This window comes from Ovis canadensis, chromosome 1 (assembly GCF_042477335.2).
Source record: "Ovis canadensis isolate MfBH-ARS-UI-01 breed Bighorn chromosome 1, ARS-UI_OviCan_v2, whole genome shotgun sequence".
Taxonomy (NCBI): domain Eukaryota; kingdom Metazoa; phylum Chordata; class Mammalia; order Artiodactyla; family Bovidae; genus Ovis; species Ovis canadensis.
Genome location: NC_091245.1, coordinates 231,706,622 through 231,723,456, shown reverse-complemented (window position 1 = coordinate 231,723,456; position 16,835 = coordinate 231,706,622).

Sequence of the window (16,835 nt, the reverse complement as noted above, 5' to 3'; positions counted from 1 at the left end):
ACTGGAAAAACCATAGCCTTGACTAGATGGACCTTTGTTGGCAAAGTAATGTCTGCTTTTTAATATGCTGTCTAGGTTGGTCATAACTTTCCTTCCAAGGGGTAAGCGTCTTTTAATTTCATGGTTGCAGTCACCATCTGTGATTTTGGAGCCCAGAAAAATAAAGTCTGCCACTGTTTCCGTATCTGTTTGCCATGAAGTGATGGAACCGGATGCCATGATCTTCGTTTTCTGAATGTTGAGCTTGAAGCCAACTCTTTCACTCTCCTCTTTCACTGTCATCAAGAGGCTCTTTAGTTCTTCTTCACTTTCTGCCATAAGGGTGGTGCCATCTGCATATCTGAGGTTATTGATATTTCTCCCGGCAATCTTGATTCCAGCTTGCGCTTCCTCCAGCCCAGCGTTTCTCATGATGTACTCTGCATATAAGTTAAATAAGCAGGATGACAATACACAGCCTTGATGTACTCCTTTTCCTATTTGGATCCAGTCTGTTGTTCTTCACACGTCATGTTGTCTTAAAATGGTCATATTTATGCCTTATCCTCCCATTCAGTTACAAGTCTTCTGAAAGCAGGAGCTTGTTTTGTTTATCTTGGGGTTTCCCATGTGCCCCAGATCATGTGTGACAGAGACAGAAAAGCACTGAAAGTGTCAGATTCACAGGAATTTTTCTGTCCACATCCTGCTTTGCATGGAGTCTTTGCCTGATCTGGTGGCTCCTGGCCTTAGTGGGCTGGCTGTGGTAATGGAGCAGGGGAAGGAGCAGAATAGCAATGGTGGAGTAGCAGATTAACTTCAACTACCTATGGGAAAAGAAGGAAACAGGCAAGGGGCTAGAAGAAAGGTGGGGCTGAGAAGAAGTGAAGCTGAAGTTCAATGTAGGCTTATTTGAAAGGAGAGTGAGGCAATGGGAGCTGCTCTGACAAGGGATGCTCTGGGGAGAGAGATAGTAAAGAAGATTGTGGAGAATTATTCTATGAACCTGTGTACCCTCCCCACCCTCCATCCCCATGTTTCTGTCCAACCCCCCAAATCCCATGGATCTTCAAGTCTTTGGGGACTATGCTTCCTGTTATATTTCATTGTGTAGCTAGGTTCATGGTGATGGGAGACATGTAGATTTGTCAATTACACGTCTCTCTTAAGAGTGCAGTAAATATAGACCAGTTGAGCAAATTGACTAGGTTGGGTTTTAGTAGAAATGCTTGCATGTTTTTTTTTTTTTTTTCAAATTTCAAAACTTAATTATAGGGACATCCCTGCTGGTCCAGTGGTTAGGACTTTGCCTTCCAATGCAGGGGACATGGGGTCGATCCCTGGTCAGGGAACTAAGATCTCACATGACTTGAGGCCAAAAGAACCAAAACATAAAGCAGAAGCAATGTTGTAACAAATTCAATAAAGATTTTATAAATGATCCACATCAAAAAAATCTTTAGAAAACTTAATTGTAGAGCATAACATTTTCATAAAATTTAAACAATGTTGAAGTATGTATAAAAACAAAGCTTCCTTTACCCTTCACGTCCCCCTCTCCTTTTCCCGTCCCACATAGCCTCTGCTAATAATTAGGATTTGCTTATCAAACCTCTTTATGCAATATTTGTCTTTCTATGGCCAAAGCCCCACAGAGTTAGGAGAAGGAAAAATTCTCTTCTGGTAGTATGAAGTCTAAATAGTGATAGCCATAGAATTTCTTCACCCAGTTTGATCAGAAAATATAGGTGCTTCTTCCACTTGTATCTCTCTTGCAGGAAACCATCTGCATGAGTAGGTCTGAAATTCAGAGGGTGTAAACGCAGAACATCCTGTAAGGAAATCTCTTAAATCTTTGTTGCCCTCTCCTGACCACACAGAAATTGCCTTTCTCTCTGTCATTCATTTGGATAAGCTACAGCTGCTCTTATGGCTGTTTTTTCTTCCTTTTTTTCTTTTTTTTGTTTGACAGTGTCCTTTCAGTCAGAACGTCTTAGCAAATGCTTTCCTTTGCTAAGCTTCCCAAGGCCATGTCAAATAAAGCACCAGGAACATCTGAAATAAAAACAGCATCCATCACAGTGTTGAGGCTGGCTGTAAATCAACACGTTTGCAAAGTTTACAAACCATGGTTGACACTCATAAAGGGCTGCCCACATACTGGGGTGCAGACTTCCTTACCAAGTGACACTCTTTGTAGATGCCTAGCACTGTCCCTGAGGCCTTTATGGAAGCACTCGTCTGTGCTCTTGTCTTGTTTCAGCTCACTGCCTACATCCTGGTGGGGTCTTACTCTGTGTCCTTGCCTTTGGTCCATTGAGTCTGCTGTGTCTTCCTGGAATGCTCTTACCCTGCTCTCCCTGTCCCCTACTCTCATGCCCTTTTTGCAGGACCTAGCTTAAAGTAATTCCCTCAGATCCCCCACATCAGGTTTATCTGCCTTTCCTATCTCTATGAAGTATTTTGTACTTCATCCAACACTTAACACTTAGAACTTCTTGGTTGATGTCTCTTTTCCTTCCTAGGTGGCAGCCTTCTTGAGAGTCAGGACTGTGCCTGTCTCCATCCCAGCTGTATCACCAGTGTCTCGCCCAGAACTTGACACAGAGAAGGTGCTCAATAAATAACTTATCAAGTCATGGAATGAGGTTAAGAACAAGGTTTTCTAAGCTTAGTTAATCTGAGTCACCAGGAGAAACTTGGTTGCAGTACATATTTTGGGCTGCTTTACTGTGGAGATTCTGAGAGCAAGTCTAGGGTTGGCTCCAGAAATGTGCGTTGTTTTAAGCACTAAGTTTGTAGTAATTTGTTATGCAGCATAGAAAACTTAACATAGTTAATAATTGATGAAATGATGCTGTGTAACAAACCACCCCAAAATTCAATGCAAATTTGTGATGATCAGCATTTATTCTGATGCTCTCATTCTTTTGCTGAGGGGTAGTATGGCATGGCTAATGTAGGCTGGGCTCAGCTGCTCGCTATGGGTTATGTTAAGGTCTACTCCACGTATGTTGGGCTGAGGGGCAGCAGTTTCTCCTAATGATGATCCACTGGTGCTCAGGAACCAAGTCAAAATGTACAAATTCATCTAATGCCTATGCTTGCATCACATCTGTAACATTTCATTGACCAAAGCCAGTCACATGGCTTTCCAACATTTTCCTTTTCAATGGGAAGTGAATTATTTTTCTGATCAATAATAATAAATATAAAAATTTGTCTGGCCTCTTTGTTTTGTATACAGCGCCCTTATATATACCAGCTCATTGTAGTCTCCCTGAAATCTTATGAAGAAGGCAGAACTTTTTCATTTTCAGTTGAGGAGAGAAGGGCTCAGATTGGTTAAGTGGGATTCTATCAATTGGATGGGTTCTGTCAGAGCTGTGACTATAAAGAAAGCCCTTTCCACTGCTCATCTAATGCTCTTCCCGTGGCAGGGATTTCCCCGGATATAATCAATCTCTGTTAATAGCGCATAGCCACACTGTTAAGTGTTTTAAGAACCATGCAAGTATCTAAGCCATTCTGAATGGTCACTCCTCTGAGTACCCTGCTCCTTCATTCCAGGCCTCTGTGCTGGTCATTCCCTTGTGTGTAATGGTTTTCCCTGCTCCTCCCGAATCACAGTGCCCCATAACCTAACACCTCTACTTACTATTCAGGTCTCTGATCTCAGCTTAAACTTCAAGAAGCCTTCCTTGGCTTGGGCTCTGTCTGTCTTCTCTTGTCATGCCCTCAACTTCTCTCTATTGTAGCAGTTAACTCACTGCATTAGTTACCTACCTGCCCCTTGGACTGTCCAGTGCCCTAAAGGCAGTAGCTAAGCTATGCCTCCTTTTCACTGCCATGCACTGCAGCACCTGGAACATAGTAGACAGCAGTGTTTGTTTATTGATTGACTAATGTTTTCTGCTTGTGGCCTCAAAAGTTACAGATGTTGCTATTTATCTGTGAGTGACACCCTGCTCTAACGCTTTTATCTTCTTGTTTTACTTACTTTGTATAATCTGTCTTTGTCCCCCCCCCCATTATTAAATAAAACCTGGATAATTTTCAAGAGCAAATGGGCCCAACTAGCAATTTTTAAATAACTGTGAAGTCTCCTTGACAAAAATAGAATGGTGATGGGTGTGGCATGAAAGTTCAGTCATCCTGGTTCTTGGCAAAATCGTGGAGACATTTAGATATTTAGACTCTCCACTTTCAATAGCACTGTGGAAAGTCACAGTGCTTTTGAGAGGAGATTGACAAGGTCAAATGAGTGTTTTGGGGAGTTCTAAATGGATGAGCAGAGATGAATGAGGGATACCCAGGAGAAGCTGCTATCCTACTGAGAAATGCAGGGTAACGGTGGTAGGAAAGGAGAGGAGAGATAAATTCTGGTACTGTGTGTTAAGTCACTTCAGTCATGTCTGACTTTGTGATCCCATGGACAGTAGCCCACCAGGTTCCTCTGTCCATGGGGATTCTCCAGGCAAGAATACTGTAGTGGGTTGCCATGCCTTCCTCTAGGGGATCTTCCTGATCCAGGGATCGAATCTGCGTTTCTTATGTCTCCTGCACTGGCAGGTGGGTTCCTTACCACTCTGGCCACCTGGGAAGCTCTAGAGAGATTCTAGAAGTAATGAAACACACTTATGGGAGATTGGTGACTTTGGGGCAGAGATGTGAGATTCCTGCCTACCTGAGGTATTTTGGGTTCTGCTCAAAAATAAGAAGCCCAGTGCAGTAATCTGTGACCCAAAGAGGACAGCCCTCATGTGTAATGCAAACAGAATAGCCTTTGGAGTCAGAGATGAGTGACTTAACCTCTGTGAATTTCAGAATACACAATGAGGAAATAAAAATGTCCCTCAAAATCAAATGAGACTGATATGTAAATATGATCAATGGTTGGCAACCACCACTAAACATTCTGCACTATAACCACCCCAACTTGTTTGTATCTATTAAAAGTCTACTTATCCCTCAGGTGAAATTGCCATCCTCCCTGACCACTCCCACCTGAAGTGGTTTCTGCCTTAATGCTTGGAGCATTATTATCTGTATCTGGCACAAGGTGTCTTTTAAATTTGGTTTGTTTTGCTTTGTCTTCAGGAGCTGATTGAATTGATCATACTCCTCACACTCGATGGATTGGTCCAAGTGAGGCATTCTCTTGCTTTATTCCTTTTTATGCCTCTCTACCCCTCCAGCAAACCACTTCGGTGTGTTTTAGTGGATGTCTTTTTTGTTCATATGTATGCTTGCAGGATGTCTCTTGCGTTTCTGTGAACATATATTTTTAATTTGCATAAGTGATACTGCGCTCTACATCTCATTCTGTTTCTTCCCTTTTCCTTAGGACTGAATTTTAATGCTCCATTGCTGTTGCTGTGGTGTGCTTCTAATTCCTTACATTGACAGCTGCATACTATTCCATGCTGGGCATCCCTCGCATTTTACTGATGTGTTTTTCTGATGTCAGACCCCAGCGTGGCTCCAATTCCCTTTGTCACAAGTGATGCTGTGGTGAACATCCTCGAGTGTGTCCCTTTATGGCATTGGTTTTCAACTGGGGATGATTTTGCATCTCCAGGGATATTTAGCAATTTCTGGAGACACACTTAGTTCTGATAAGTGGTGGAAGATGCTACTGGCCTCTGGTCGGTTAAACATCCTGCAATAACAGAACAGTTCCCCCAGCAAATACAGGGTCCCAGCTGTTAGCAGTGCCGAGGCTGACAAACTACCTTATGGTCACCAGAGAGGATTTCTTAGGACAAATCCCAAGCGTGGGCTTGTGAGTCGTGGTGTATGTATATTCTCAGTTTTAGCAGGTGGAAACAGATCAGGGTTCCTACACAGGACTTCAGCACCTTACATCGCTGCCAGTTCTTGGATTACCCAGTTTTTGATTTTTCCAACCTAATATATATAAAATGAGATTTGTTGCTGTTTTAATTTTTCTGATTATTAAAGAATTAGCAACACTTCTTGGGAGGCCAGAAGAACACATAATTGAGAAGCTAGGAACCTGCTGTTTTGCCTTTTATGAAATTTTTACCAATTACCTGGTCTCTGTGAGCATCAGTTTTCTTATTGATAAAATCTGGAATAAAAATAGTAACCTACTTATAGAGTTATTGTTTTCCCATTATTATCTCATCATCATAATAAATGAGACAATAAGAATTAAGCTTTGCCTGGCACGTAGTTAGCACTAAATGAAAGTGCTATTATTTTAATGATAATATAATATGATACCTTTCTTATTTAAATTATATACCTCGCAGTACTTGGCACATAAAAATGCTTCATGCGGTGTCATTGAGTAAAGAGCCAAAGGCTGCAGGAAGAAGGGATAAGGAGAGGAGGAAGAGGTACTCTTATAACCTGGCCCACCTTCGAGCTGATGATTTATTGCTTCCACAGATGTTGTAAATCTCAGGGCAGCCAAATTCAAGGCTGCAAAAGACAACTCCATTCCTCTCATTTTCTGATGATGCACAGTTGCAAAGACAAGGGTCTACATCTTAAGGGCACTTTCTATTTATTAAATAAATGCCTACCAAGCTCCATGCGTTTCACATACAGATATATCATTCAGTTCTCGTGACTGCCCTGTAAGGTAGATCTTTTTATCCCCATTTCACTGGAGCTTAGGTGATCCGATCAAGCCACCTCCCTTCTTAAGTAGTGAAGGATTTGATTTTGGGACTTCTGGAGTCCACCTGTTCCCTCTAGTTGAATTTAGGTGAGCTCTCAGAGAATATCTTTTTTCTTAAAACATTTTTTATTGTTGTAGAGTCGGTTTACAACATTATGTTCGTTTCTGCTGTATGGCAAAGTGATTGTTATACATATTTCCATTCTTTTTTAGATTCTTTTCTTATATAGGCCATTACAGAGTATTTAGTAGAGTTCCCTGTGCTTTACAGTAGTCCTTATTAATTATCTATGTTTTATATATAGTAGTGTGTATATTGGAGAAGGAAATAGCAAGCCACTCCATTGTTCTTGCTTGGAAAATCCCATGGACAGAGGAGCGAGGTGGTTTATAGTCCATGGGGTTGCAAGAGTTAGGCAAAACTGAGTGACTACACCACCACAGTGTATATATGTCCATCCCAATCTCCCATTTTATCCCTCCCACCAATCTCCTGGTAACCATGTTTGTTTGCTACATCTGTGACTCCAGAAAATGTACTTTAGGTGAGCAGTGGCTTTGGGAGTCCAACAGCTCATGTTCTCTCATTTATTCACAGAGTCATCAGATGTGTCTGACTGTATGCAGGGGGTCTCTGGGGAACCTTGTACACTGAAGCAAAGGTGTGAGAGTTTCTGAGTGTTGTGTTACAGGTTCCTCTAATGGCTCCAGGCAAACAAAATACAACATGATGTGTACTGGAGGCAGTGTTCTAATTCTGCTGTGGTTTGTGCAGCTAGGCAAATGATCTCTGAGCTGGGTCATGAAGCATCTCAGGCTCAATGCAAATGCCATAAGCAGTGTAGAAATTGACCTGAATACTGTGCCCGGTTTGTACCCCTGATCTTCAAGTTCTCTTCACAACCGGATTTACAAAACACCTTCATAATTCTGGTGGTCTGATGGAAATACTGTTTGCCTGATTTCCATAAAAATTGACTTCAGGAAAGGTTAATTCTGGGCTATAAAAGGACTAAATCTTTTCCTTAACAAGCTTATTTCCTGCCTAACAAATATAATGAGCTAATTAATAAACATGAGCTCAATTTGGCCGCTCTTCTGAAGCCAGACAGTCTGATTTTTACTTCTGAGAAGCACAAAAGGACAAGGAGAGCTTCATTATTAAGCGCTAAGTGGAGTCACCTTCCTTTGTGCCTGGTTCCTTGTAACCGCTCCTCTTATTTAAAGGCCAGATGCTCAGAAATGACACCTGGGAAGCTGAGAACTTGGCGACAATACCAGAAGGAAAAAGTGGTACTTAATTACCTTCTTGCACCTATCAGTTCCACCAGGAAGGCAGGCCCCAGGATAATGATACTGACACCCCAAAACTGGTGTCTTTGTGCTTCTCTTTGATAGCTATAAAATGCGCTGACATGTTTCACTGCAAATTACTTCTTAAACCATTAACCATAACCTAATAAAGAGACATTTTGACAGAATAAAATGGGAGAGGTTATTTTTGTAGAATGAAAAAACATTTACGAATTGATATAAAAATACAGTGTAAGTGACATAACTTTGCTCCAGCATCCAGCATGGATCAGGTGGGCCTCTCCTTAGAATGGATTCAGCATTTTTGAATCTTCTGTGATGTGATCCAGGAGGAACTACAAGTTTGGTTTCAGCACAGAAATTTTTTGTAAGACCCAAGTTGTAGAATGGCTCAAAATAGAGGTGTAAGGTGATAATGGAAATCTTCCAACTCAGACTGCCTAAGACGGGAGGACTTAAAAGCTGGCGGTGGGGTTGAATATTTGGGGGTGTCTCTCAGTGAGGTTCTGAGTGGGTGGACTTTGTCTCAGAAGGGTTGGGCATCCTGGGCTCCCAGAGCCACCAGATACTCCACTTTGACAGCTGTTCTGTGTAGGGCAGGGCCATCCTAGGGTGTGTGGAACCCTGGGTGTGGGCCCCTGACTATATAAACAAGTCTGATTAAAACTGTGTTTCAGGATTCCTGGGCCCAGGCTAGGTAAGTGACGTACTGAAGAAGACTTTTATATCAACTCATAAATGTTTTTTCATTATACAAAAATAACCTCTCCCATTTTATTCTGTCAAAATAAAATGGTTTAAGAAGTAATTTAGATAGTACCGGGGAAGCAGTACTGGCTTTCAGTTCAGTCGCTCAGTCATCTCCAACTCTTTGCGACCCCATGAATTGCAGCACGCCAGGCCTCCCTGTCCATCACCAACTCCTGGAGTTCACTCAGACTCACGTCCATCGAGTCAGTGATACCATCCAGCCATCTCATCCTGGGTCGTTCCCTTCTCCTCCTGCCCCCAATCCCTCCCAGCATCAGAGTCTTTTCCAATGAGTCAACTCTTCGCATGAGGTGGCCAAAGTACTGGAGTTTTAGCTTCAGCATCATTCCCTCCAAAGAAATCGCAGGGCTTATCTCCTTCAGAATGGACTAGTTGGATCTCCTTGCAGTCCAAGGGACTCTCAAGAGTCTTCTCCAACACCACAGTTCAAAAGCATCAATTTTTCGGTGCTCAGCCTTCTTCACAGTCCAACTCTCACATCCATACATGACCCCTGGAAAAACCATAGCCTTGACTAGATGGACCTCTGTTGGCAAAGTAACATCTCTGCTTTTGAATATGCTATTCTAGGTTGGTCATAACTTTTCTTCCAAGGAGTAAGCGTCTTTTAATTTCATGGCTGCAGTCACCATCTGCAGTGATTTTGGAGCCCCCCCAAATAAAGTCTGCCACTGTTTCCCCATCTATTTCCCATGAAGTGATGGGACCAGATGCCATGATCTTCGTTTTCTGAATGTTGAGCTTTAAGCCAACTTTTTCACTTGCCTCTTTCACTTTCATCAAGAGGCTTTTTAGTTCCTCTTCACTTTCTGCCATAAGGGTGGTGTCATGGCTTCAGTTCAGTTCAGTTCAGTCTCTCAGTCGTGTCCGATTCTTTGCGACCCCATGAATCGCCGCATGCCAGGCTTCCCTATCCATCACCAACTCCCGGAGTTCACTCAGATTCACGTCCATCGAATCAGTGATGCCATCCAGCCATCTCATTCTCTGTCGTCCCCTTCTCCTCCTGCCCTCAATCCCTCCCCTTAGGTGTTGGTAAATTGTCCAGTCATTGCCAGTGATCACCTGTGTGGTATCCAGGCTCTGTCTTTTCCTGTTCACATCTGGAAGCCATCTCTTTGTGTTCTTTATTGTTAAATGCTGTCTTCCTGGCTAATTTTGTAGCTCCCACAATCGGGAAAAGGTAGCAATGTTATTGTTGCTCACACTGCTGTGCGTCATTATATTCTGTCTGTATGAAACCCAAACCATCAGTGGAGGGGATAAGGGGGATCCTGGGGGCAGAGTGAGTAGAGGGGCCCATGTGAGCAAGGGCTGTTCACTCTATATCTGGCACAGTGTAGCACTAAATCTCTGTGTCACTGGGGTCAAGTGAGGACACAAATTGGAAGGGCCTGATAGCCTTGCAGAGTAATTGTCTTGAAGGCCCTGGGGATGGACACAGCCATGTGGGAGGTGGAGCCTGGCACAGGTAGTGTGGAGTCTGTGGGGATGGGCATTGGAGTGGGAGGGGCCGCTCTGCTAGCTGGCAGCAGGGTCACACATTATGGAAGACCCCTGCTGCCACCACTGCCATCCTTGGGTGCTGTACACCGGAGGTAGCACCCCGGTCAGAATACAGACAGGCAAGAACCAAAGCTAGAGCCCACACACGCGGCTCAGGACTGCTATGACCCTTCGTATGTGGTGTGTCCGACCTGAGTGAGAGTCATCCCCGATCTGTATGTCAGCACTTTACACGAACCAATCTTGAATTATCCCAAGAAAGAAACACTCTGCTGGCTAGGTCACTTTGTTGGAACTGGAGCTTCCCTAAGATGACAACTGGATTGCTGGAGCTTTCTGAGTCACCTGCGGGGCTCTCTGTCAGAGCCTGGGGATGAACAATCCGGGAGTGCCCTGAAGGGGAGAAGTGGGACCCATGTAGTGCTGGTGCAGAGAGTGGCACTGCTGGCCCTGGCACGTCCCAGGTGGCAGGGGAAGGTGCTACTGACTGATAGCCATCTGGGACCTGGTCCAGACCTCCAAATCATGGGGGAACTCTGAGGCCTGGGTCTAAGAGTGTAGATGAACACAGCTGGAAAGAGACTGAGCACTGGGACCGTTGCAAAGCCTGAGAAGGTCAGGGGCAAGAATGGTCACCTTTCAGCCTGCATGCTCTTTGCCCCACAGGCTGCCCTGCCAAGCCCTGGGGTACTGTGATGCTCATGTGTTGCCCCAGGGTCTGTCTGACTCTGTGCTCTGGATTTGTGTATTTGTTTTTGGCTTTCTTCTTCTAGCAGTACCTAAGAAATGTGTGTTTGCTTCTTCCATTTTGCATATTCTTACTCTCATGATTGCCTCTCCAGTTTCTTTTAAATAACTAGCTGTCTCCTCCAACTCTCAGCATGCATTGCTGCAGCAGGGCTGTAGTGGGCCAGATAATAGTTTTGGCTTTATGGTTTGCATGGCTTCTGTTGCAGCTACTTGATTCTGACATGCGAGAGTGGAAGCCGCCATAGACAGTACATAAATAAATGGGTATGGCTGTTCTCCAGTAAAGATATTTTTACAAAAACAGGCTGCATTTGGTCTTCAGGCCATAGTGTGCTGACCCTTGCCTGGGAATCTAGGGTCTAAAGCAATGGCTTTAAAACTTTTTTGAATGTGAGTCACAGAAAGCACATATTTTACCTTACTACTTTATTTACTGTACACACACACACACACACACACACATAATTGAAATAAAAGTTTCATGAGGCTCTATTTTATACTTTTAATATACTCTGGTCTATTACCTTCCCTTCCATTCTGTCTCATAGTTAAAACTTGGTCACTCACTCACTCACTTCAGTCGCTCAGTCGTGTCTGACTCTTTGCGACCCTGTGAATTGCAGCACGCCAGGCCTCCCTGTCCATCACCATCTCCCAGAGTTCACTCAGACTCATGTCCATCGAGTCTGTGATGCCATCCAGCCATCCTATCCTCGGTCGTCGCCTTCTCCTCCTGCCCCCAATCCCTCCCAGCATCAGAGTCTTTTCCAATGAGTCAACTCTTCGCATGAGGTGGCCAAAGTACTGGAGTTTTAGCTTCAGCATCATTCCTTACAAAGAAATCCCAGGGTTGATCTCCTTCAGAATGGACTAGTTGGATCTCCTTGCAGTCCAAGGGACTCTCAAGAGTCTTCTCCAACACCACAGTTCAAAAGCATCAATTCTTTGGTGCTCAGCCTTCTTCACAGTCCAACTCTCATATCCATACATGAGCACAGGAAAAACCAAAGCCTTGACTAGACAGACATTAGTCGGCAAAGTAATGTCCCTGCTTTTGAATATGCTATCTAGGTTGGTCATAACTTTTTCTTCCAAGGAGTAAGCGTCTTTTAATTTCATGGCTGCAGTCACCATCTGTGGTGATTTTGGAACCCCCAAAATAAAGTCTGATACTGTTTCTACTGTTCCCCCGCCTATTTCCCATGAAGTGATGGGACCAGATGCCATGATCTTCGTTTTCTGAATGTTGAGCTTTAAGCCAACTTTTTCACTCTCCTCTTTCACTTTCATCAAGAGGCTTTTTAGCTAGTCCTGACTAATTTGATTTTATGACCTACTGAAAGTCACAACTCACCAGTTTGAAAGACAATGCTCTAATGAGGTTGACCCCACTGAATGACCCAGGAGTGGGCATGTGGCAGTCAGCACATTCTGTTTCTTTTTACCCCGGGCTCTTCTCCCATCCTGCTAGCTAGGTATTCTGGGAAGCAATGGTCTACTGGTTTGCTTTGAGAGAAGAGTCAGTTCTTGACTTTTCTCATACAACCTAATTAAATGTAAAATTTGAAGACAAGTTCTGACCAGGAAAATGCTTTGCAGGGCCTAGTGTAAAATGAAATTGTGAGGGTCCTCATTAAAAACCAAGAATTCCTTGATGGACAGTGAAGCATTAAGCCAGGTGTATGGAGCCCTTCTAAGCACCAGGGCCTGTGTGGTTATGCACTGTAAGCCAGCCCTGTGTGGAGACAACGTGTGAGTTAGATGAAAGCTCCTATCCAAGCTGGGAGCAGGAAGGGAAAGGAGAGAATGCGAGGGGAGAGAGGAGAGGATGAAGGGTCTGGGCGGGGGTGATGTGTGGATCTGAGTTTATTCAAGTCTCTTGATCTCTCCCAGCTCCCATGGGCACTTCTGTGAGTGGAGCCGGAGTCAGTGCTCTGGGACCCTAGTGTACGCCTGGGTGAACAGTTTTTCCTGCATGGCTCAGCTGTCTCTGCAGTATCTGGTGGAGACTTCCTTTCTGCAGTAACCATGTATTGCTGTTAGCCTTAGCCATAGAGCAGGAGAGATGCCCTGGAGGTGTGGCTTAGCCCTCCTCTCACTTACCTCTTGTTGGTAACAGCCCTCTGACATTCCCAGATGCTCCTGTGCCCTGAGATGCAGGAGTGCTGTGGCCATCTGGTGGAGGGGTGCCTGCATTTGGATGGGTGGGGTTTGTGTTAGTTTGCCAGGGTGACCTTACGACAGTGCCACAGACTAGGTAACTGAATAACAGAAATGTGTTGTCTCACAGTTCTAGGTGGCAGAACCTAAGATCAAGGTGTTGGCAGGATTGGCTTCTTTTCTGAGAAAGTTAAGGAATAATCTGTCCCATGTTGCTCCTCTGGTTTCTGGTTTGCTGGCAGTCTTGGGCATTCTTTGGCTTCTCCTGCATCAGCCCCATCCTGCCTTCATCTTTGAAGAGGTTCTCCCTGTGTGAATGTATATGTCTGGATGTCCTCTTTTTATAAGGACACCCATCATAATGGATTGGGTGCTTACCCCATGCCAGTGTGACCTCATCTTATACCTGTAATGACCCTATTTCTAAATATAGTCATATTCTGTGGTGCTGTGTGCTAAGACATCAGCGTATGAATTTTGGAGGGCACAATTCAACCCATAAAAGGGCTAAAGGAAACCAGCTTGTCTTTGTCCGGAGCTACCACAGTGGTGAAACATACCTCTGTCAACACATAGAACCGTAACCCTGGGAGAGGCTTGTGGCTTTGGGTTGTGTGCTCGGCAGTTACTTACAGTCATCTTTTCCTTACCTACTTCCCACTGCTTAAGCTGGAGAAACTAGGTATTACCCAGGTTCTCAACTTTTGGGGCTTCCCTGGTGGCTCAGAGGTAAAGAATCCACCTACCAATGCAGGAGGTGCGGGTTCAGTCCCTGGGTGAAGATCTCCAGAGAAGGAAATGGCAACCCAACTCCAGTACTCTTGCCTGGAGAATCCCTTGAACAGAGGAGCCTGGCTGGCTATAGTCCATGGAATTCCAAAGAGTTGGACATGACTGAGTGACTAAAACTACAGCAATAGTTTCCCCTTGCAGTTCAGGGTGGCTGTGTTGGGGGAAGCGCACTGATTGAAACCGCCCCACCCTGGCCAGCCACCATAGTAACCATTTGCATGAGCTGTTTTATGACAGGAGATCCTGATAAGGAATACGGAACTAATAAGCCACCACCAACTGGAAGAGTTCGGGAAAGGAGACACTGCGTGTCCGTCCACTTCCCAGAATCCCTCTGGCTAGCATCCATCTTGGCTGAGCAATGAGTGCGCCACCAGGAAAGACTCTGAATTAGAGTGATTGGCCTAAGACCACCTGGAAACTAATCCCATCACCATAAAACCCGAGACTGCCAGCCATGTGGCAGAGCAGATCTCCTGGGTTCCCTTACCCTACTGTTCTCCACCCGGGTGCCCTTTCCCAATAAAATTTCTTGCTTTGTCAGCACATGTGTCTCCTTGGATAATTCATTTCCAAGTGTTAGACAAGAGCCCAGTTTCGGGCCCTGGAAGGGGGCCACCTTCCTGCAACAGCTGTATGCCCTAGTTCTGGCTAATGATGTATAAGAGGTGGTCTCTGGGAAAGCTTTTCTTCCCAGGTGAAAGGAGAGAGAGGCCAGTGGAGAGGGCTATTTTTCCTGCTCTTGGAATGTTGCTGTGTGAGATGGAGGCTTGGTGCTATTCTAGTTTTCTGCCACCATGAGGGAAAGACCAGCAGGATCATAGAGTGTCACACCCAGCCCTGTGACCTCCATGAGCCCCAGACCAAATAGAGGAAGTCTTCCTCTGCACTGTGTGACATCAGTTCAGTTCAGTTCAGTCACTCAGTCGTGTCCGACTCTTGGCGACCCCATGAATCGCAGCACGCCAGGCCTCCCTGTCCATCACCATCTCCCAGAGTTCACTCAGACTCACGTCCATCGAGTCGGTGATGCCATCCAGCCATCTCATCCTGGGTCGTCCCTATCTCCTCCTGCCCCCAATCCCTCCCAGCATCAGAGTCTTTTCCAATGAGTCAACTCTTCGCATGAGGTGGCCAAAGTACTGGGGCTTCAGCTTTAGCATCATTCCTTCCAAAGAAATCCCAGGGTTGATCTCCTTCAGAATGGACTAGTTGGATCTCCTTGCAGTCCAAGGGACTCTCAAGAGTCTTCTCCAACACCGCAGTTCAAACGCATCAATTATTTGGCGCTCAGCCTTCTTCACAGTCCAGCTCTTGCATCCATACATGACCACAGGAAAAACCATAGCCTTGACTAGGCGGACATTAGTCGGCAAAGTAATGTCCCTGCTTTTGAATATGCTATCTAGGTTGGTCATAACTTTTCTTCCAAGGAGTAAGCGTCTTTTAATTTCATGGCTGCAGTCACCATCTGCAGTGATTCTGGAGCCCCCCAAAATAAAGTCTGACACTGTTTCCACGGTTTCCCCATCTATTTCCCATGAAGTGATGGGACCAGATGCCATGATCTTCGTTTTCTGAATGTTGAGCTTTAAGCCAACTTTTTCACTCTCCTCTTTCACTTTCATCAAGAGGCTTTTTAGTTCCTCTTCACTTTCTGCCACAAGGGTGGTGTCATCTGCATATCTGAGGTTATTGATATTTCTCCCGGCAATCTTGATTCCAGCTTGTGTTTCTTCCAGTCCAGCGTTTCTCATGATGTACTCTGTGAGGTGTTTAAATGTCTATATTAAGACAGTGCTGGCTAGGTATCGCCACTTACAGCCAACAATATGCCAACTTTTATAGAAGTTCTGCAAAAATAGTTAAATAGATGAGGGAAAATAATAAATACTATCATTTCTCTCAAAGCTTTAGAGTGAATAACGGCAATTCAAAGACTTTACAAAGTTTTGTTAACCCCAGTGTTTCATAAATATTTGTAACTATGAGATTTTTCTTATCCATGCTCGCTTTCTCTCCTCTCCCTCTCTTCTTTCCTCCCTCTCTCTCCAATCACATCTATTAATGTAACCATTGTCTCTTTTAGTATAACATATCTTGATGGAGCTCATTTTGGAAAACGCTAAAACGCTAAAACTACTCAAGCTCTTTGCTGAAGCCGAAGTTTCTGACTTTTTCCTGCCACCCACACCACCTCTGTAAATTACCACTCCCAGCACATCCGGCTTCCAAGAGTAGGCAGCTCACTACCCTCACTCCACTGTCTCTGGAGGAACAGGGTCGCACACTTTGGCTCCCAACTTTGGGCAGATGGTTGACCACTGAGAGCCCCCTCGTGCCCCTTGGGAGATCTTCCTAGATGAAGCAGTGACCTCTTACCAGCTCATTTACCACCTCTCTCTGCTTCTATTAGCGACAAGCAGAAAAATGTGGGAGCCAGAGGCTGTGCTTAAACTGTCAGCTACAGAAGAGCCATTGTTACCCTGGAGCTGGTTGAGACTAAATTCAGGGAGAATGTATGTGCTTCCTCTCCAGAAGACAGAATGGAGCAGATGGCCTATTAGCCAGAAAGGAGTTTCATTAGCATCAGCTGAAACAACTACAAAGAAGCAGCTTTGGTGAACACCACTTGCAGCTTCCAGGGGGACTTGGTTGTTTTTGAACAAAACCCCTACAATTTCCTGTCTTATGGTTTGTTGTTTCTTGGCTGGGAAGGTGGAGAATGAAGCCAGCTTATGCTGTGTTATATTTGTATTACGTTCTTTGTGTATTACGTTCCACAAGGGCTTCCCTTGTGGCTCAGCTGGTAAAGAATCCGCCTGCGATGCAGGAGACCTGGGTTCGATCCCTGGGTTGGGAAGATCCCCTGGAGAAGGGAAAAGCTACCCACTCCAGTATTCTGGCCTGG